This window comes from Tetrao urogallus, assembly GCF_951394365.1.
Source record: "Tetrao urogallus genome assembly, chromosome: 6".
Taxonomy (NCBI): domain Eukaryota; kingdom Metazoa; phylum Chordata; class Aves; order Galliformes; family Phasianidae; genus Tetrao; species Tetrao urogallus.
The window spans coordinates 4,094,819-4,117,561 of NC_136819.1; positions in this window are offsets into that span (position 1 = coordinate 4,094,819).

The window sequence follows — 22,743 nt, forward strand, 5'->3', positions numbered from 1 at the left end:
TTTGTTGTCTAAGTATTGCTCAGTGAGAAAGTTCAAAGCAATCTGTCTTCCTGAGTTAAAGCATTACAGAAATGTAAGCTATATGGGATTACAGTATACACATATTTTCGACAGTCCAGAAAAGAGAAATTATCCCTGATGACCTTTTCACCTGTTTAGCCACTGCATTTGCTATCAGTGTATGTGAAATTGACAAATGATATGGCAGTGCCTGAAAATTGTCTCTTGTATCTGTGACAAAGAAAACTTGTCCAGTGCAAGTAATACTATTTCAAATGAATTAAAAGTATGCCATCTCTTTCTGGCAAGTTCATCCACTTTGGGAGTAGCAATGAGAAATGTCAATCTCCTATGTTCTATAATTATGCCCTAGATGTTCGAAAATTAAAGAGATTAGCTTTAGAAAAGTATGGGATTTGAAAATATGCTTTTTTTTTTTTTTTTTTTTTTTCTTTTCTTTTCTTTTCTTTTCTTTTTTTCAGTGGTCCAGGGGGGTTCAGTTGGAGCTATAAGTGATTTATCATTTTTTTTTCATTCCAAGGTCACTTTTTCTTGTACTAGTCACATAAAGCTAGAATTAGCATGTAGTCTTGACCTCAGTCTTAGAATACTGATAGTATTAATGGAAACATGACTGAAATTGTATTGTTACTCTTGTAAAGTCTCCAGTCTGCCCTGGTCTAGAAGACATTTGAAGGAAGGGAGGGCCAGGTAACTAAAATTTCTGCAGTGAGAGAATAGGCTGGGAAAATACGCAGGAAAACTTGTCTTGCATGTTTGCAGTGTAGGCTGCAGGGAGCTCTTGGCTTCATGAGCAGGTTTCAGGTTGGATTTTAGGAACGAAACATAGAGTGGTGAGGCACTGGCATAGACTGCCAGGGAGGTGGTGGAGTCAGCGTCCCTGGAAGCGTTGAAGAAATGTGGAGATGTGACACTGAGGGACATGGCCAGTGGTACAGTGGGGGTAGGTTTGGGTTGGACTTGGGGATCTTAGAGGTCTTTTCCAGCCCTAATAATTCTATGGCCTCGGAGAGGGTTAGAGCAGGAGCCTGGCTGCCCTCTGAGGAAGGCCGTGCTTGGGCAACTCCAGGCCCGTTCCATCAGTGCTCTGTGGCAGCCCAAACTGAATGTGTGTCTGAGCCCTCATCAAAATAATGGGCTGCAGATACCTATCTTTCATTACGGGAGTTTAAGAACTATGGGGAGGCAGCAGAAGCTGGAGAAAGGTCTGTGTTCAGAAAAGAGTCAAACATGGTGTTTGTGCTGACCTGCTTTCTGAGTTTTTGCTCTGAATTTGTGTTTAAATGTGACCAACTCTTGTGTTTAAGTAGGAGCAGAAATCAATGAGGGAAGCCAAACACAAAAGAATATATCTTTAGCAATTTTAGTTCGTAATGAGAGTACCATAATGCAGCAGCAAGGTCAAATTCAGAGAGCTGGCTTTAATACAGAAGAACGAGTCTAGCACCGTGCCAGCAAGTTCTAGTGTGGCTGAACTGTGCACCATGGCATATCGTAAATGTGCATGCAGAAACATTTTCCTCTCAGAAAATATGTGCTATGCAAAAAGTACCTTTCAACAAATGCTGTCAAAGTGAAATAAACCAATTGGCAAAGCACTAACTTTAAAAAAAAAGAAAAAGAAAAAAAGCTAAACATGTGTGATTGGCTTCCGTAATGATCAGGTCTTACTTTGAAAGAGGTAAATGGTTTGTGACGGCTTAAAAATATTAAGTGTTAGGAGCTTGAGTAATGAAACTGTTCAGATAGTTCAGAGGAAGAGAAAAGAATTGCAGAGTAGTATAGCAAAAAAAAAAAAAAAAAAAAAAAAAAAATCTTGGTTAATGGAATTTCATCTGTACTTGGGGTAATGCTCAGCAACAGAGGCAAAAGAAATCATTATACCAACATTTGCAAATGGAGAGACGAAATGGAAAATAAAGCATTATGTCAAAGAGAGCAGTAACTCCAGAATGAGATTTCTGCATTTTTTATGACCTGAGAATACTGCCGATAGCAAAAATAACTGGTTTATTAAGCTCAGGCTATTGCCAGATGCAAAGAAGAGGCAACAGTTCACAAACTGGAAAGCCATTATCAAATATGTAATGGAACATCACTGAATATTTTAGGTTACAAGCATTCTTTTGGCTTGTTGAATGAGAGAAAAGTGGAGCTGAAGTCAAGCAAATCCAACTAATATTCCTTAGTGTTGGATACCTGGGCACTGAGCAGCTGAAATTAGGAGCGTGCAAGAGAAACACATGGGCTGAAGAACCAGGTGAAATCAACACAGGCAATGATGCTTTTAGTGAAGACAAATGAATTCATGAAGCTGGTGACACTAAGTATACAAAAGATTTATAGGAAAAACTCCTAAGCAGTGCAAACACGAAAAGGAGTCCAAAGGAGACAGTGCCCTAACAGATAGGTGCCCTTTGAGCTGCCTCACTGTGTGGTGGGAGCAGGGGGCTGGGGTGAGCTGTTGTGGTGTGTTAATGTAGATGTGTGGACAGGAGTTTGTTACAGCCTGCAGCTGGCAGCACAGCTGGAGTTGGGAAGGTGGAGAGTTGGAGCAGATGGCCCTTCAGGATCTCTTCTGACTCGGAGAATTCTATAATAAATATTTTCTGATTAGAGTGAACCTCCACAAGGAGTGGCAAGTTACTTCTTCTTTCTGAAATTTCTTTCTAGTCCAACCATTTCATTTAATTAAGTGGTAGGGCAGTTAGAAACCTTTTGACGCAACATTGTTTTGACTTTTTAAAATAATTGTTTGATCGTACGGCAGTGATGACTTTGTTGCAACAGCCTGCTTTGGAGGGATAGAAGCAGGTGGCTTACAACTGTACTGAATAAGAACTGCTGATTGATTTGCTATCCTCTTACAACATCAATGTTAAATGACAATGTACTGTACTGCTTGCTACAAAGTAAATTTTTATGACTCGCTTTCTTGCAAATTGGCCACTGACAGGGAAAGTAGAATACGTGGCTGTCTTGGGTCTCGAAGCAGTGAACAGATTGCACTGAGAAGACGTGGGGGAAGCAATGCACAACACTTGCTTATATTTATAACTTCTGCCTCTGTCAAGGAACTCCAAATTGTAGTTCACGGTTCTGCTAGAACCAGACGTAGTCACGGCCCTGTTTTGTTTTTTTTTCTTTTTCATACTTGCTTTCTATACATACGGTAATAGTTCAGAAAAAATATTAAGTTCCATTTTAATGGAACTTGAGAGGACAGTCATGGAGTTTTTAGCAGCCATGAGCACACAGTGATGTGTTGGGTTCAATAATGTTTCCTGCCCGATTTACTCTCTTGATTTAAAAAAAAAAAAAGAGTCTAGAAGGCTCAAAACACAGCTAGGAACTGGAGTGACATTATAATTCAAGGTGACTGGGTAGCACGCATAAATAAACAGGCAGTAAATATTTTGCCTCTTGTATTCTGGTAGCTTTTATTGGCTGCTCCGTTCAGACTGGAGGAGGGGATACAGACCATCAGCTCGTGCTCAATTCCAGTTCTGTTCTTCTAACAGCCTTACAGCAAGTCAGCAACATGCACTGCCCTGAGTTACACACCCAAACCCTGTGCGGACATGGGATGCAAGTAGGTTTTTCACACCAGTTTAATTCACATTTTGATTATTGTCCCTTTCTGGATGCTAAACCAGCCTGTGACCTGGCTTGCCACTCTTTGGCAGCGTGAAGCATGGTGTAATCCCAGTGCTGCCCTGTGGCCTGTCAAGTAGTGGTGACTCAGGGAGCCAGAGAATGGGGTCTGTGAGCACCTCTGTCTTTTTCCCCATGCTGCAGACACGGCCCCAGAGGCTAACAGCTTGTTCTTCCTGCTGCAGGCATTGCCGAGGGGTAAGATGGCACAGACTAAATACTGATGAGAAGAGAAAAAATTGCATTTGCAAAAGAAGAAAAATGTGTCTTTTCCTGAGACTTGCCTAGGATGAGGATCCAGGGCCTTTTGATCTTGCTGTATGGTTTCTTCTCTGTCTTTTTCTGTACAGTGTTTTTATTTACAGCTTGCTTGGGAAGGCACTGTAACCTGGCTTCTTTTCACGCACCGAAGCGAGCACATACAAATCATTAGAGCATAATATACTTACTGATTAGGTAATAACATGGCAAGGCAAATAAAAGATTTTATGACAAATTTAAATAGCAGTGGAATAAAGTTCAGGGGACTGGGGATTAAGAAAAGGGATTTCATCTGTTTGAGGTAGATAGTGGCCATTAAACTGTCCCCTGGGAGATTTGCTCAGCCTTGAATAATAGGAGCGTGTTTGTGTGCGCATGAATTGCCATACCTTGTTTGTCTTAATCGTATGTGGTCTCAAGCAGTTGCTAAATTGTGCCTCCCTCCCGTGCCTGCCTCCCACCCCTTCATTCCACTGGTTTATTTGCTTTGTTTATGGGCTTATAAGTGGGAAATATAACTTAATTGACAGAGTATGCTATATTTAACATAGCAACATACTGAAACACAATCATACAGGGAAAAACAATGAGAACCAACTCATCAGTAATCGCTGTCAGCCACATCCATTCTTTTTTCCATTCTTTGTGTTTCCTACAGTGACTACGGTATATGGAGGTGAAGGGAAAACTGCTCCATAATAAACACTGTACAAATGCTTTGTACATAACACCATGTCTCCCCATTTCTGTAAATTAGAAGCATTAAGGTTCATACATCTGGTTGTGCTCATTAGAATGCTGCAGAAAAAAACTCTGCTACTGGAGCCACACTGATAATTCCCAATGCAATTAAAAAAAAAAAAAAAAAAAAGTGTTGCTTCATTCCTTGAGTGCATCTTTTTTAAGCCATGCAATTTTTTGAAAGTGCACTGAGATTTATTTTGAAGCACATCTTGACTTTTAATAAATTTATTAAAGTGCTGTAAACCATGTCATAGCTAATTTTGCTCTCCCACAGATCCATCACTTTGTGTTACTTGTAACTAACCTTTTTCCATATGAGAGAGGAAATAGATCAAATCTCACAATGGTATGTTTTCCTTTTAATTTTCCAGGTAGTCCATGTTCAAGAAAAAAAATAAAATAAAATACTCAGAAGCATCTATTAGTATGTCAGCCCTAGAGGTGGAGTGCACAGAAATGTGTTCCTTTGTGACAGCCTGAGTAAGTGGGGTTGGATTTGGGGATCTTAGAGGTCTTATCAACCTTAACGATTCTATGAAGTGGAGGTGTAACAAGTACAAGGTGAAACAGCTTGCTGTGCACAATGTCAACATATGCAACCCATTTCATGTAGCTGGCAGATACCTGTGTTGAAGAGCTTCAGGACTGAAACATCATTTCTGAGATCAAATATGGGGTTTGTTTGCATTATCAGCCTCTTGTATTACTCCTGTTGCCTGGGGGCTCCCCAGTGCTGTTTTTGTAACCAGAGAAATACCTGTAGTTCCAGCTGAAATTCTTGGGCCTTTAATGGCACTCAGCTAATGCTTGGCAGGCCTGGTATGATTATAACCATCATCCTGTTGTTAATCCTCTCTAGTGCCAAGGATTGTTAGGCAGGGACTGCAAACAAGATGAAAAAATGGAATGCTTGTATATTATGGACTGAAGAACAGAAAGTCCAATTGCCTTAATTTTGAAGTGTTTGGTTTTTTTTTCCCTTTATGGTAAATACTAGTTTATCGATACAAGTATTATTTAAAACAAAAAACAAAAAAACAACAAAAAAAAGCCCCCTTCTAACTAATTTTTTTCACTTAAACCCTGAGAAAAGTCACTGCAAAACAGCAGTGTGAGCTGTTTGTTGCCTGTTGCTACCGTACTGAGCTGGACTTGCAGAATTGTGTAGAGGTTTCAGAAATAATCTCAGACAGTTTATTTCCCCCTATGTATATCTGCGTCTCCAAGGCACGTCTATGCATTGTTGCATAGTTCAAAAAAGGGGGAGAAATGCTTTATTTCATGGGAAGGAGTGAGGCGGTGATTGGGAGCTGTCATTTGGGGGCTGCCACCTTTTCCAGTTTGCCAAACAGCCACTGAGTTTCTCAGCTGCAGCTGCTGGAGGCACAGTTTGCAGCTGTCTCTGCACTATGATAGGCAGATGATGGGGATTTCAGGAATGTGCTGCTTCTGCGTAATGCTCTTCCTGATGGAAAGCCTCTGGAAGCTCTGTTCCAATGGACAGGAGCGTGCACCTCACAAGGGAGGTTAAAATGGCAGAGAGATTGCCTCCAGGAGGCTGGTGCCCTGGTGCTGGGGCACTCTGGGAGGAGCTCTCCTGTAGCAGTGGGTTGTGACCCACAGAGAGGAAGCAGGCAATGATTCTCTGGCAGCACTTCAGTGTCGTCTCATCGATAAGATGGAGGTTTGCACATGTCAGGCAGACAGCAGCTTAATGGGAGATATCTTATGACAGGGAGCTTTAAAAGTTTTTCCATTATCCTGGAGTTATACAATTATGATGTTCTGTGGCATGCAGCTGGCTACAGCTGTGATGGCTGTAATGCAATCTTTCTTCAACTTACCAATAAAATGTGGCAGAAACTGGTATTTCTGGGCCTCTGTGCACATCAGGGATTGCAAGTGCTTTCTGTCCTAAATGGGAAGGCAAAAAATGTCTTTTGTGAACTATAGCACCATTTTTCACTGTTAGTTTCTAAATCTAATAACTGCAACTTAGGCTTGCTGATAGCAAAAAAAAGAAGAAAAAAAAAAAAAAAAGGTCGTGCTTTGTGCAACATGATTACTAATTTATTTAAAAACTAAAATCAAGGCTGTCTGTGGTTTGGGTCTGATTTCACATTTATTTTTCATAGTTTGTTTGCTTAGTAGCTCTGCAGTGAAACAGTGATTAGTTAAATCAGTTATACATAAATTCAAAGACTTGTTCTTCATTTTAGATGTTCAGACTTAATTGGATTTAAATCAGATTAAAAAGTGACTTCTGAGTGAAAAATACCCCCAAGCATGAAAAGATGGCTTTTTTTTTTTTAACTTATCACTTAAATGGCAGTAGAGATTTCTATCTTTATAACATTTATTCCCTCTTAGAGCTTACAATTTTATTCAACATTCTGAGAAAATACTGTATATATTAAAATGTTAGCAGTGCTGATTAGCAGGAAGCCACCAACTTATCTCCCTCAGAATGAAACTGTTTCCTAGTCCAGAGTATTTTCTTCAGATTGTAATGAATTTTTAAACTTCAATGTTATGAAAGGAGGTCATCCTACACATCTATTAGAATATATTAATGGCTGTGAAATCGTATAACACAAGCTGTATTAAAACCATGAAAGGGAACTGCTCCTGTCACGAGATGCCCCAGCAGCCCCAGCAGATGAGCAGTCTCAGGGTTAAGATGAGAGTTTCTCCATTGCATTGTAAGAGACATCAGGGGTTTGTTACAAGCTTGGGCCATGTATATTGACATGAATTACTGGATAATGAAATACAAGGTTAGAAAAGTTTGGATGAAGATGGCGTAGTTTTCAGTGCTGCAGAAGTGACCATAGTTTAGGATTTCCCAAAATGGCATCTATGAACCCCAGCAGAAGATCCTTGCAGAGAAGTAGGGTGTGAGTCTGTGCTGTTAGGGTACAGCAGTGTCGTGAGGTAGTGGCTCTATGCTGCCAGGCCTTTTGCCTAGCAGAAGTGACCCAGAGTGTTTGGAGGTTTGGAAAGAGAGGTGAACTGCAGGATGAGCAGTCTGTGGCTTCCCAGACTCCTTGTGATACAGAAGATGAAGAAGACTTAATGCAAAATCAGGTGCTTAAGTGTATGTGAGGCAAACGGGGTAGATTGTGGAAAACAGATTTTGGAGGAGCGAGCAGAGATTTGTATTCAGGCAGTTTCAAATCTGGCTGATCAAAGACTGAGCAATTCAAGACGTGTTTTCTAGTAGCTTGACAGAGTTGCTACCACAAAGATCAGAAAGGCAGAAGCAGTAATGACCTCTGACTCCAAGTGTCCATGTTCATCAATTATTTAAACAAGGAAGATTAATGTGAAAATAAATAATTGCATTTTGAATTGCTTCTTTACATCAGTAACAAAGTAGGTGTACCAGATACAAACCGATAAGGAGAAAAGATAAGAAACCATAATGCACAGAAAGAGAAGCAGTGTAAACTATAAAGCTCATTGCCACTTTATAGTGAGGGTTGTTGTCTGTGACCTAGAATAGAGAGCTGTAAGTGCAGAACATGAGACCTCTTGTTTGATGCTGGCACATTAAAAATTTGGGGCTGGATTCTACTATATTCCATAAACCAGTACTTCTTTGGTCCAAAATAATTTTCACGAAGTCAGAATGTTGTCTTTTAATAAGTATGTGTACCCAGAAGTATCATGAATACATAAAGAAGACATGATATTTCAGCTTGATATCTTTTTGTTTTTGGTTTTAGACCATTTCTATCAACTACATTTCAGTCTGAAAGTAAGCCAAACTACTGTCAATTGCTTTAATTGCATCACTAATTTAAATGTGCCAGGAGAAGGGCATGGTATGCGTTAGTGTTCCAGCTGAAATGCAGTAACCCAAATCTTTAGCTTCTTTTGCCCGTGGTACATTTACGATGCTTCTGTCCAGAAAAAAATAAATAAAACATTTTGGAAGCACAAAGCATGTATCCAACCTGTGTGCACAGAAATCTGTGAGTAAATGAAATGGTGTCATTATTTATTTACATAACATAATGTTGGTGTTACCTTTAAGATTTTTGAATGCTAAGTGTTGAGAAAACAATGAGTGGAAGTTAGATGTGGCATTGACTTAAAGACATTGAGAGCCTGCAGTATTTTTGGTAGGTGCAAATGCTTTTTCAAATTCCATTACTTTTAACTTATTTGTGGATCTTTTCAAAGGCTTTTGTGTGCCAGATAGCTTCCAAAGGCGTACTGTGCCCTACATCTGTGAATAGAAAGCTCTGAAGAACTGGTAAGCATTGCTATGACAAAATAACTTACATAATCAGTACATGTCTGGAGTTGTAATGTGTAGTCTGCTATTTTTCACTGAGTACATCATCTTAGCACCCAAAGCAGATGCCACACAAAAAGTTGTGGTTGTGAGGCACATAGTTATTTATCTCACTTGGTCAAAATGTCTGTTACAAAGCTATCAGTAGGAGATATTAATAAATACATATGGTGTTTGGCTAGATGAATACAAGATTATGCTAAGTAGAACACATTCCAGAAAAGAATGATTGTAACTAATTAGAGATCTCCAGTTAAGCTTAGAGTTGTAAGAAAGTAAAATCAAATTTAATTATGCAAGGTCTCAGTTGTGCCAAAGGTGCTATAAAAAATATCTTTATGGAAACAGTATAAGAAATGGACTGGTGCTATTATTAGCATGCTCAGTTGTGCACTTACTTTATATTAGTTTTAAGTTTAATGAGTGTAGAACAAATTACAAAGAATGCACAGCAGTCATTGGGGTATCCATACAGAATGCATCTGTCTTTGCACTGATTGATAACTCCAAAGTGAGCTTTGTCTAAATTCTTTACATTAAGTGTATGTACACACAGGTAAATGAAAGTGTCAATATCAGTATTCCTTTGCAAGCCTAAGCACTGAGTGCTGTTCCTCTGCTCCTGAGTGCTGGCAAAGAGCTGTTGGCAAGCACCAGCACATCCTCAGCTCAGCAGTGCTGTGGGTGTCCCAGTCTGGGACAGTGTGGTCTCCCAAGAGGAAAGCAGGTCTTACATAATGCTGCTTTCCAGCATAGTCATGGGGGAGAAGTGACTGTGAGAAATACCCTGGGATGCTGGAAAAGGGTTCGATGAAAAACTGTTGTTCTTGGAATTGACACAGAAGTCAGATATGGTTTCTGCTTAGGGCTGTGCTGCCCAAACTATTTTCCCATCCCCTCCAGACTGCTCAACCACAAATAATTAATTCCCCCAATGCCAGCCTCTGGGGGGATGCTAGCAGTGTGGGTAAATGAAACCTTTAAGGCCATCAGTCTTCCCACTGATATTGTTGAGTCCTGTGAGTGAAAGCCTTTTCTTCACAGTTATAAGAACTTTTCTTTCAAAGAGCTCTATGTGGTTCTCAGTCCCAGAGATGGCTATTTCCTGTCAGTAATAATCTCCCTGGGCAGTTTTGCCTTTCAGCCTCCTTTCAGCACAGGGGGACCTTCTCCCTCCTTCCCCATTTACGTTGGAGATCAGACAATCCCAAAACATCTATCCCAAAGCTCCACTCCTCTCCCCTGCTTGTACTAAGTGAGGAAAATGGAGTAGAGCACAGCACAGGCATTTCTCCCAGCTGATCCTCAAGCTGTGCTGGAAAAGGAGGGATGGGTCAGCTGGATCAAGGATTCATTCCTTGGTCTGAGGGTCACTGCCAGAAACCTAAAGAGGGATTCACTCCTTGGCACCTCAGAAATTTGTGATGGATGTACATCTACAGCTGCATCAAGAGCTCTAGGGCTCCCTTATTAGTTAATGAAGAGGATTGGGTATTCTCAGGCATGACTCACCTGGCCTATTTTAGTGTGTGATGAATGGTACTATGTCCATTAAGTTTAAAGAGAGGTTAATCCAAGTAGCTCAGATGTGAACCTGTTAATTGATTTTTTTCAGATGAATTCTACCCCTGGCTGCCAAGGTCTTTAAAACATCAGCTGACTTCTGAGGCTAAAGCTGACACAAACAGAAGGAGAGGCAGTGCACAAAGTTGTTTGCTTTGCTATTTTCAGATAACAGCGGCTCTTCAGGTGTGATTTTTCGCTGCCAAACACTTGAGCTGGTTGTGGTCATTTTGTACTATCAAAGGTATTGCTTCTCCCAGTCTTAAGAGCATTGCAGTCTCTGTGTGTATGACCTCCATCAGTGAGAAAAAGAGGACTTATAGTTGCTTTCTCTCTATAACATCTGTTCTCCTGCTGACAAATCCTTCCCTCTCCTGTTCTCTGCCTGCCCTCCTTTTCCTCATGGCCCTCTGCCTTGACCCCTCAGGATGTAGCTGAACCTGACAGTTTTCTTCAGCTCCTCAGAAGCTGCCCATCTTTCTTACCTTTTGCTGAATGGTAGCAAGAGTAACAGGAACCATAGGAAGTCACCAGTGTTCATTCACATACCAGGCCCACTCCAGGACCAGAAGTAGGCAGTGAAGTGTGTCCTAAGGAATGAAGTCTGGAAATGATGAAACACTGGCGTGTCCTGTGTGTCACCATCTTGTCATAGATGGTGCCTTCTCTCTACTGACACAAACAGGGGCATCCTTCATCCCACCTTTTAAAGCTGATCTTAGACAGTAATGTTTTCCATGTGTCAGTTGGCATTCTCAGAGTGAAATGACCCTTGAGGTAGCTTCTTTAGGGACTGGGGAATGAAGTGTTATTGATAAATTCAGGTCTCTATAGAAGAAGAATTTCAATTTTCATTTCCAAGCCTTGCTTGTAATCTGAATGTTGGTGCATCTCTTCCCTGTAACTTGGAGGATTTAGCTTTGTCTTTTCTCACGTCATATAATTGCCAGTGGCTTAACACCCTACTTGTTATTTCTCTGATCTCATTTTGGGCCTGTACGTCCATACCAGCAAATGACTGTATAATATGAGCTCTGAGAGCTCTCATCCCTAACCTCATTTTTATTAAATCCAATTCCTGCTCTAAACTGCCATATCCATGTACTTACACATGATTTTCTGTTTGCTATCATCCCAGCTAACACAACGAATCCTACTTTGTTTGGCTCTCTGTTTTCAGTTTGTTATTCCAAGCTAGCTGAATAACTTGGCCTGGCAGGCTCTTTCAAGGCTGGGATCAGCCTTTTGATGAGTTGCAGAGTTCTTGAATAAAGGACGAGAATTAATCAGGATAGAAGGGATTTCTTTTCTACAGAATTGTAGGTGTCCAAGGACCTGTAGGATGCAGAAAATTCATCTTCTACAGCTGATACTTCGTAAGTAAGAGCACAGCAGTGATGCAGCTCCCAGCAGGCAGTCTCTCTTCCCCTTGGAACATTCTACAACAGGCAGTCTCTTGCTATCACCTGAGATTCCCTAGAACCTTCCTGTTCTAGTGCAAGATTAGATCTCTGGTGAGACCTCATTGTGGTCTTCCAGTACTTGAAGGGAGAGCTTATAAGCAGGAAGGTGAATGACTTTTCACATGGTCTAATAGTGATAGGACAAGGGAGAATGGCTTTCTACTAAAAGGGGAAATTTAGATGGTAGGAGGGAAATACTTTACTTAGAGGCTTTGGCATTGCTGCCCAGAGAACTGTGGATGTTCCATCCCTGAAGGTGCCCAAGGCCAGGCTGGATGAGGCCATGGGCAGCCTGAGCTGGTGGAGGACAATCAGCTCATGGCAGGGTGGTTCAAGCTCAATGATCTTTAAGGTCCCCTCCAACCTAAGTCATACTATGATTCCATGATCCCATAAGACATCTGTTAGCTCTGCATACTGTATTCATGTCTCAGATCCCCATTTCCTAATAATCTTCCTTTTAAGAAGATGAGAAGAGCGCACATGGTAGGTTCCAGCTCTGTCAGTTACTGCAAATCTGAAATGACCAGATACTCGAAGACCTTCTGTAAGATAGCATGAAATATATAACATAAAAATCACTCAGTAATACATTGTCCTACAATTCTTTTTCCTTCTGCTTCTCTCATTGCTAATGAAACAGCTGCTCTTTGGTTTCAGGCTTTAACCTATTTTTAGATTCCTTTTATGCTGTTGGCCCTCTGAAATGCATGAACGGCTGTTGAAAAAAAGCTACATCTGTGAGGCAAGAGGAGGGCCTCTAGGTGAAGTAATGTCTAGTAATAAGAGTCTGAATCTGACCTATTCATTTCCTCACTTACTTTTTTTTTTTAAAAGTGACTCTGTTCCCTTGGACACAAGGTTTCACACCTTTTCTGCCTTCATTTTAGCATTACCGTGATACCAGTTGTAATGCTGTAATGGGATGGAAAGCACCACGATAATAGCAGGGTGGCAAAGTCTTTGGTTGCAGCAAATGAGGATGAGCCCAAACGCAGTAGCTGTGGACACAGAAATGAAGGAAAAGAGCTGCTTACTTTTGGAAGGCCTGAGGTAGGCAGCAATCTCCAGTGAGATGCCCTCACCTCCACTGCCAACCCTTAAATAAGGTCTGGGAAAGGCATGCCCCTGAGCTCCCTGCGTTGGCCCTGCCTTCCCACCAGGCACTCAGTCACTAGTTCAGGCTGTGAGTTAGCATTTCTGCTACACTCCACCCCTTCATAGCGTGAGTCAATGATGCTTTGTACAATTTTGCCTGTCTCGGTGTAGATTGAGAAAATATAAGACGATTGATGATTGGTTCTTAGTTGAGATTCACGTTCCTTTGTGGGCCAGTACTCAGTGGTTCTCCTGAAGGCACATAGCTGCTTGGACAAGAGAAGGTTCAGCTTGCATTCCATCAGTCCCATATAGTTCACCACTTGGTGTCACGCTGATCTTATAGTGACACTGGAGCATCTCGATGTCATGTTGCTCCTCTCAGCGATCCTGTGGACTCAAAGAGAATCACAGGGTGTACTATAGTTGTTTCAGAGGTACCAGAAGAGGTAGGTCTGCCTTTCATGGCAAGATACAGGCCGTGTTCCTGTCCTGGATCAACACTTCAGCTTGCACTAGGGCATGTCTTGGCTGACTGTACAGGGCTTTCTCTTGTAAATGATCAATTAATGAGTCTACTGTCCTTCCTCATGCCTCCAGCGAGTCGGATGTCAACATGAGTTGACATGATCATCACTATAGTGGTACAGTTTGATATTACTAGGATTATTCCACTCTGCTAGGTCACACACAACTAAGTTATGACAGTAGGTTGGTGAATGCATGTATCCTTGAGGCAGGACCTGGAAGGTCCACTGCCTGCCTCCCCACGTAAATGCAAACTGGTCTTGCAATTCTTCATGGATGGGAATACTGAGGAATGCATTTGCCAAGTCTAGGACACAGTGGTAGGTTTCTATCTCCCTAATCAATGCGTCCATCAGAGAGGCCATATTGAGTACAGCTGCATGAATGGGCAGCATGACCTTATTTAATTCTCTGTAATCCACTGTCATTCTCCATGTGCTGTCTGACTTCCCAGATGGCCATGTGAGAGAACTATATGGGCTGTGTACAGGTCAAAAAAGCTTTCAAAAACTCATTTTCATCTTTGAATTCTTCCTCTGAGGAATGATATGCGTTAATAGTGAGAAGCAGTAGCCATGCTATGGCACTACTCTTTCCTCAGTCGTCAAAAAGTTTTGTCCTAATTTATTCAAGTCAGCCATTTTTGAAGGGGATTTAATGAGACTGTTATCCCTTATAGGTCCCTATTTTTCAATAACCTGAGCAGTGCTTAGCCACAGGGAACCCAGGTGACCTGGGGTTTCCTACGAGTTCCATCTTTTGGTGTAGTTGGGCTCCTAGTGACCATCCAACACATTATTTTTTTATTTTTTTAAGTAATCCCTTGTAAATAAATATCTGTCTGGATTGTCTAGCATAACGCTGTAATGGGATGGAAAGTACTGTGATAATAGCAGGGTGGCAAAGCCTTTGGCTGCAGCAAATGAGGATCAGCCCAGATGCATTTGCCATGGGTGCAAAAATGGAGGAAAAGAGCTGCTTACCTTTGGAGGGCCTCAGGTAGGCAGAGATCTCAAGTGAAATACCTTCATTGCCTCTGCCAATGCTTAAATGATGGAAGGGGTGGATCCTGGCTTCATCCCTTCCTGTCACTCAGGTGCACTGCATATGACTTAGCTCCCCAGGGTTGGCCCTGCCTTCCCACCAGGTGCTCAATCACTGGTTCAGGCTGTATTTCTGCCACACCAACCAAGGTCCTTCATTAGTATGGCACTTGCTGATGGATTCCCCCATTCATAGGGCCTGTAGAGCCAGTGTGGTCTAAGTGCATGGTGCTTCTTTCACTGTAGGAAACATGCTGGTCCTAAGAGGAAAAGGGGGTGGAAGAGCTTTTATTTCAAAGAAAGAACCTGACAGAAAGGAGGTGAGCATTAGGGGAAGCTGTGAATTAAATGGTGCCAGTAGAAAGCAGGATTTATTTATTGCATGAGCAATAAGAGCCCATTTTTTCAAGCTGTTAGATTCCAATTGGGGTGTCAGATGTAGCACTCATGCATTAAGGTTTCACATAAAGTGATGTGAGTGGGCAAATAGACTATAATGATCTAAATACTAAACTATCCCTATGATAGGGATTGCCAATAGATAACTAAATCCAGAATCATGGAATCAATGTAGGGAACTCCTTGGTGTACTGTGATCTGACCAATATGACTATAAATTGTTGTGTTTTTTACTGTGATATAAATCATTGCATAACTTCATTAGTTAGATACCACCTACAATTAATCAGTTCTGCATTAAACCACCTTAAGCAGCAGTTCCTTATGGGATTTTCAATTTGTAGGCCCAGCTGTGTCTCAGCTGCCACTAATGAACATGCTGAGGCTAATTGAAGTGGGAAGGATCACACCCAGCCTTATGGTTGCAGTGCTCAGCTGTCTCACTATCAACAGTGGAGTAATCTCTTTAAAAACCCAAGCCAGACTCAGCATATTTGGCTGACTAAAAATATACGTACATATTTCTTGTGTGTGTGTGTTCCGTCTCCTGAGCTTTAGGCTCCTGAAGAATATTTCTGAACTGACAAAGCTCTTTAATCTTTCCAGACTGACCTTTTTTTCTCATTGCTGCAGTCTGGAAGAGAGAGGACTTTTTGTGTTTGCTCTGCATTCCTACACTGATGCACATTTTTGCTAGAATCTGAGTCATCTCCAGAATATCAGCTAAATCCTGGCTGAAGACAGGAGATCTCCATAAAGCAGGGCTTGCTTTTTTTTTTTTTTTTTTTTTTAAATAAATTCTAAGACAGAGTGGATCTAGCAGTAAAGTACATCTCTGAGTGATGACAGAATCTACTACTGCACTTATGTATTGGCTTGGTTACAGATGGGGAAGTTTGCATACAGGACATTATGAGCAGGTTGTAAAATCTTTGATTTCCTGTTGGCTCTGCATAGGTTCCTATATTGGTTAAACTGATTAAGTTGAATTTTTCAGAATCCATGTATGCAGCACTACACAGATTGCAACTAACAACTGCCAAGATTTCTCCTGTCAATATAAAACAATGAAACCTGAGTATGTGAGTGTATATACCTGTCATGCTTACTTGCATAGCAGAACATGCAGTCTAGACAGCCATAATTTATTGACTAAAGCAAAGTCTTGCACTTGGGTTACAGCAATTCCCACTATCAGTACAAGTTAGGGAATGAAAGGATGTAGCTCGGCCTTGCCAAAGGACCTGGGGGTATTGGTGAATGGCATCTGGCCATGAACCAGCAATGTGCCCTTGCAACCCAGAAAGCCAACCTTCCAGAAAGGGTAAGCCTCTTGTCCCTGAATACTCTTCTGAACTAAATCTTGATGAACACCTTTACACACACGTTTATATCATGGTAGAAGGCAATATTATCGCCTTCACTTATTTCACACTGTTCTTCTTTTCCTGCTCTCGGCATTTTAAAAAAACTGTTGGCCATTAGCTTTCATCCCACAATGAAGCTGAGAATATACAGCATTGAAACAGTGTTGGCTTGGTGGAATGTAATAAAGCTGGTCGATGGGAGCAGCTGTGGAGCTGGTGATGGTCTAATTATTTTCTTTATAAAATAAATAACAGTGGAATAAAATAAATTTGTGATTTTACAGTCTTGTGTTTGACACTATCTCCAGCATGAAGTAAGTCTACTTTCTATTACTGCATACCAGTGGGTACAGAGTGGTGTTGGTTTTCTCTGTTATCCTGAGCCCCCATACAACTGTCTAAGCATTTTAAGTAAGTAGTCAGCGTGTAAGAAAGAAGAATTCAATCCATAAAGCAAAAGTGAGATGGTCACATGAACAGGCAAAAATAAAAAAAGAAAGAAAAACAAAAAAGAACACCTGTAAGAGAAGTAAGAGGCCAAGGAAAGCGTCACTGTTGCTCCTTCTGCATGCTGAGTGCAAGAAGCATGACATGGGGTATGGGTTTGGGGCTCAGTGGACTCAGAATTGCTGACTGGATCCTGGAAGTAGAGAGGGGAGCTGATCAAACTGCCCACTATAGTGAAGTACCACCAAATTCAAAGAAAACAGGAGCTGCAGAGAGGTTTGAAATAATGACAGTGAATGATCTCACATACTAATAGGGAATCTCAAAGGACCTTTAAGCAAGTCCAGAAATTTTTTTTAGCAGAGATCTCAAATGACCTCACTGGCTGTGTTGTGTCTTCGGATGACCCCTGAGTGCTAACTGGTGTCCTCAGATGACCTTTGAGTCCCAACATTTTTGGATGGGATTTTTGGACCTCGGATAACCTCACTGGCCAAGTCGTAACCTCAGATGACCCCTGAATGCTAATTAGCGTGCTTACATGGCCTTTGAGTCCAGAAAGTTTGAGAAGGGCCCTCAAGTGATCCTATGTCAACAGTTTATGGGACGGTTCAGCCAGGTTCCATGACTAGTGGGGCAGGGTAACCCACGGACCCAAGCCCTGGGAAAGGGAAAAGGTGAAAAGTGGAAAGGGTAGGGCAGCAACAATCTGAAGAGAAACAAACTAATTTTGATTCTATGAGTCTATGGATTTTGCTAAATAAGATATCGGAATGCAAGATAACACACTATAATACAATATAACACAATATAATTAGAATTGAAGCCAATAAATAAAATGAGAGAGTGTGTCCGAAAACTGAAGGCCTTACTCTAAGTAATCTGAGGTGATACGGCTGGGAGCAGAGACAAGCCAGAATGTCAAAAAAGGGGTTGTCTTGTCATCTGTGAACAGCTTTTTTCTTTTTCTCTGAGTGGAAAACAGAAACAGAACAGCAAATAGTTCTCTGGGAGAAGTAGTTCTTCTCTTCTGTGACAGGGTAACCCACACATGCTGACTGCTGCCATATCTTTTCCCATGTGTGTAATTTCAGAGCTCATTTGTCCTCAATAAGTTGCCTCACCCTCTCTTTGGGGTTATTTGAAGAAAGGAATTCACCTGATGACCCTTGAGATTGTCCAAGGCCTGTTGTTGCTGAATTATAATACCTTGGCCACTCCTAGATGCTCTCCAGTTCCAGTGTCACTTTAAATGTGTGCGAATGGGACAAAGCATCTTTAAGTTTGTTTTCCACCTTCAGCCTTCACACTCTCCCAGAGTGCAGCTTTCAGACAAGATCTTTTGAGAGAAAAGAAAGAAGGGAGACTGGTGCATACCTTCCCCACCACTATCCTCTATCAAAAGCAGAGTTAGTTAAACAAAGAGTTACGGTCAGAAATGGAAAACAATATCTAGCCCTTTTTTATTTTATGAGGGACTTATAAGTGGCAGCTTGTTTGGCAAAGAACAGTGCTACCAAGTGGACAAAAGCATTTTCAATTTCCACAATTTTTTTTATGTTATATATTTTATACTATGTTATAGTAATGTATGTTATATATTTTATACTTATGTTACATATTTTATACTATGTTATGTATAGTCTATGAAGATTTTGCAGAGCATTGACCCCCTAACAACTCCAGTTTCACCCACTCCTGACAGATCTCCCAGACTGCCTGTCTTTCACCATGGCACACATCTCCATGTGTCTTGTAATGGTTTCCTTGAGTCCATTCAGCTTCTCTCTGGTCAGCATTCACCATTTTAGTTAATAAAAGTAGTTAATTTTTACTTACTTACCTCAAGCCAAGCAGTAAACTATTTATTTGCCTTGCTATTATCATGGTGACACTGCATTGTAGTACAAGACAAATGAGGTTGCAGGTTAATCCCCTGCCTGGGAGAAAATTCCATCACACCCAGGGGTGTGATATATAATATCACCCAGGGGTTATATTACCCCTATATGTAACACAGTGCATTTGTTTGCCATTTAACCAGCACAGCTGAGCAAGCTGACTGGCACACAGGGCAGAGGCACCTTGCTTAGCAGTTGCTTGTTAGGAGAAAGCCAGAAGGGGACTACATTTCCTGATAATAATGAACATTGCTGGAGGAGCAGCAACATCTGCTTGGGGGCTCTGTGCCTTTCAGAAACACTTGGGCCCCCTGTGGTAGACCTCTGGAAGTTCTTTAAAGCTGGATTTAGCTTTGCTTTAGGTCTTTTGAGATAAATTGTGCCAGTTCTCATTTAAAAAAAAAAAAGAAGAAGAAGAAGAAGAAGAAAAAGAAAAAGAAACAACAACAAAGAAAGTCAGTGAGGTGACTGGATGCAAAAAAAAAAAAAAAAAAAAAAAAAAAAGTAAAGTATTCCAAGAGGGAGGACAGAAACTGGCTCCAAGGGAGAACAGTGAGACAATGCAAAGTCCCTATGTTCATTTCCAAATGCCCAGGCTTTTAACAGCACTTGCTGAAGCCAAAAGAGCTAAGGTTCCAACTTTTTCCTCCTTGCTTTTCTGTGAGCCACATCCTGCTGCCACAGCCTTTGTGCATAAATGCATAAAAGTGATACAGAACGTAGTCTTTCCCTTAACAAAATCAGCATAAATGAAACACAACCTTAATAAAGACAATAAATAATTTTGCAGCACTTTTTAGGCTCATCTTAGAAGATGAGTAGACATTCAAATAGTACTACGCTTGGCAATGCCCTGCTGTGAAGGGTACTACATCCTGCTCCCTCCGCATCAGTGGTAAAACATATACTGACAGGAATGCATCAGGTATGCAGCTGTTTTGTAAAATATCATCAGCTTTGGTTTCAGTCTCTACTGTGTGATCAATGGGCTTGTTGGAAAAAAAATTTTCTGGTGCCACTAAACCAGTGGTCAAAGCAGAGCACCACATGGTGTCCATGAACGCCCTGAGTTCAGCAGACACTAATTCAGAAAGCAATGTTCAGAAAAGCAAAACACCCAGTCCTCCGTTACACTGTGGGCAAGCTAGGTGATATCAGTGTTTCTTTGCTCTTTGGATCTGTCTTTAATAGCTTTCTTACATAGCAGACTGCTTTTCATTACTACTTAAAATAGACATTACTGCTAAAGTTAGTACCTTTCATAGTATTTTTCCCTTCCAGCAAGGCTACTATTAATCCTTAAATTTAAAATGTTCTGGTTTTGTCTGACATCGCAGTCACATCTATCTTTTTTGAGAACTTGACAATAATACAGCCAAGGATAACCACTTACTTGTGAAAGAATGGAGCTGAAAATGAACTCCTACCTTGTAGCAGGAAATCAGTTACCAGCTGGTCAGTCCTGAACACTGCTGTGAAGACTGGGCAGTTGCACTACTGTCACACTGATGCTTCAAGCCAGCTGAACTCTGTAGTCACATAGTGGGGCATACCTGAAATATTGGAGATGCAGCAAAAGATTACTTCTTGCTGAGTATCATGCATCCAAGAATAAATTTCACTTTGAATTGTCCCAGTGACTCACTAACACCCCGAAGCAATAAGGCACTGTGTATTCTGGAGCTCACCAGAGCTGCTGTATCCACATCTTTACAGATGGACACCTACATAAGCTGAAAATTGTGTGAAAATACTAGGTCCCCCCAAACGTTGTGTTTTCCTGCTGATTTGTGTTTATTCAACAGAAAGAGCCAAGCAGACAATGTGACCTACAAGCTCTGCTTAGTGAATTCTCATCTTACTGACATTTCTTAGTTTGGTAATCCTAGCTGCTCCTCAGGGACTCAGGGCTTAATATTCAGTGTCTCATCTTGTAGGATCTGAGGCCTAAACCGCAGATAAAACCTCAAGAATGTACTTCCTCGGGAATATAAAAGCTGAAGAAGGAAGCCTGGAAATAAGTGATGGTGAAATAGACATTGAAAAGAAAATACAGTGGGCGTTTGTATTGTTACTTGTAGGAAACTCTTAGGAACTTAGCCTTATGAATGGAAGAGCATTTCTTGAAGAAGTGGAGTATGACTCTCTTGTTCAAAGGTATTGGTTGACGTAAGTGGGAATATTCCAATTATTTTTTTTTCTATTGAAAATCTATTGAAAAACAAAAATTGAAAATTTCTATTTCTATTCTTTTTTTTCTATCATCTCTTCATCAGAAAAAGGCAAAGGAGAGCTGACACAGCCTCTGCATCCATAGCTAGCTCCTTCCCAAAGGCCTCACACGGCCGCAAAGCACACTAAAGGCTTCCCCACCCCTGCTATCTGGTAACAGGATGCCTGAGGTGACAGCTGGAGCAGCACAGACAACAGCCATCTCCTTTCCTGCCATGGTAAGACTTCAGAAAAAGTTCCTTGTGAATGTGTCCTGCCTTTCAGGTCTAGCAACAGTATTTTAATATTTGTAAAATTAAGTCACAGCATGGCATTTCAAACTAGCACCTAGGTATCCTTCTGTGCTACAACAACATTAATAAGGCTACTACCAAACCTTGGTGGTCAGAGTAGTTTTTGCTACTCTTCCTTTGAATAGTTTACTGGGAGTCAGAAGCTATTAAATGATAAAGGGCTAAACAGAATGAATGTGGCACCAGCAGCTAAAGATTCAGACATCAAAGAGAGAAGATTAGAAATAACTGGATGATGTTAAAAACAGCAAAGTGGTTGTTTCCATAGCAGAAAAACTTTCTGACACAAAATATATCAGCATATAGAACTAGTTCCTGGGGGAAACATTGGCAGCCCACTGACTGAACAGTCCAAGAGGTTTATGGAAATTCAGAGTGAGACAGAAGAATACTTGTTGAAAGTCATCTAAGCACTTGCCATTTGTAACTTCTGGCTGACATTCTCTGCCACGGGAGTATAACTTCTGAACAAGTTGTAATTAGAAAGCAACACAGAGCACAGAAATTATTCTTATTTCAGTCATTTCGAAGGGCACTTTTAATTGGCATTATTCAAATGCAAATGCCCTCCGATATGAATAACGACACAGTTTTAAACTCTCTCCCAAATTATTCCAAGTTTCTCAGTGAGATTCTTTCAGAATGGGCAACTTATATCCTGCTGCCCACTTAAAAAAATAAGAGAGAGAAACTTTGGTTAATTCTGAGCTAAATCTTCTTGAAACTCCTTTGTAATGAAAAAGAGAGAAGTAGCTCAAGAAAGGAATCGGTGAATCATCAACAGCAAGAGTGCTGGAAAGCCAACCTTCAACACGTTCAAAAGACTCTGAGCACTGGGATGTGTGTATAGATATCTATACAGAGTTCTGAAAAGAATGAACATTCGCTCTCAGGGCTGGTCTGGTAGGAGAGCAGAGAGCTGCTGTTTGTATACCTCTTGCACCTGAAGGAGCTGTGACTGAATAAAATTCATCAAGGATGCATGGTACTGAGAGCAGTTTCTGCACTTAATTGAAATAAAGCATTCTTCCATTAGTCACTCATGCCAAAAGGATAATAATGCTTAAAAAAAGCCTTTTTTTGCAGAGATCTCACTATTACTTAGGCAGTTCCTAACTTCCAAATATGACATTTCTGCTGGATATTTCTTTGCAACATAGAATGCAGTGACTTTGAGCAATGATTTTCTCTTATCATAAAATATTTTATATATATATTAGCAAAATTGTTTCATACTCAGGAAGTGTGACAGTACTGACATTTTGTCCTAGGTAGGAATACGTACTCCTGGAACATATAATTTCACATAGGTCTGCTGAGAAGGGAGCAAAGATGTGTGAGACAAGCAAGATTTGTGTTGTAACTCATACTTCACTGAAATTTAATTTACTGGTTGGTGGATATTTTCCAATTATGTGAAAATGGA